Here is a 1,019-nt window from a genome sequence, read left to right on the forward strand (position 1 = left end):
CCCAAATGTCCTTAAACCGACTCAACCGTGACTTCCGATGCCAGACTCATGCAAAAAATGCAGTCACTTCGGATTCTACTTGTGGCGATACCCACTTCGACTGTTCCTTTGGCTCACTGATCCGACGGGCTTTATCCCTTTATGGGTCTTCATCTTGTCTACGTGGCAATCTTTGGTTGGTCCCGGACTTCTGGTGCGGGATCCGACATCAACACCGACCAGCTGACCCAGATAGACTATCACTCGACCAGCTAACCTTCACTCCGTCCAGCCTAGGTGAGTTACCAAGCAACTGGTCCAGCTAGTCGAGCTGGTTAGCTCGACACTTCTAGCTCATTTCAGCTTGTTACGCACTTCGGAAGTCATTCTATCCGCTTTCACATTTTTGGAAAGTGATCCACTATATAAAATTAAAATATTAAAAATATAATTAGAAAAAATAAAACGTAATTAATCTACTCAATCTAACCTTTTAATATTTTAGAATTGTTTTACGGAAATCTTTACCAAATTAGTTTTTTCAGCTTTTGATTATTTAGTTATTTTGCTGATTTGACAAACAAGTCTGACTGTTGAAAGGCTCAATATATCGCAAAATGATACAAATATATATTTACAAAATCAAATTAGATGGCTATATCTTGGGATCCAAAATAATTGATTTCATCGTGATCCTAAAAGTTTTACTCATTTTTTAACCAAGAAAACGTAAAGCACAATAAAATTAAATTGTATAGTTCAGTTAAAATTTCCTTTTCAACAATAATTTTGAAACTTTAGTCTTCAATTAAGCCATACGTACTCAAAAACTACCTTGTATAAATTATCAAAAGAAAAAGAAAATTTCAATGTATGTTTAAATATATCACATAAACGTAGTATCGTTGTCATTTTGTTGCCAGTGGTTATGTGCTAGTGATTTGTACTACCTACGTATGTTGTTGCGTCAACTTAAATCCATATAGTGACTAGTTAGCAAAAGAAAACTCGTTTTCAAATTTATAACATCACATTTATTT

This window comes from Arabidopsis lyrata, assembly GCF_000004255.2.
Source record: "Arabidopsis lyrata subsp. lyrata unplaced genomic scaffold ARALYscaffold_4, whole genome shotgun sequence".
Classification (NCBI taxonomy): domain Eukaryota; kingdom Viridiplantae; phylum Streptophyta; class Magnoliopsida; order Brassicales; family Brassicaceae; genus Arabidopsis; species Arabidopsis lyrata.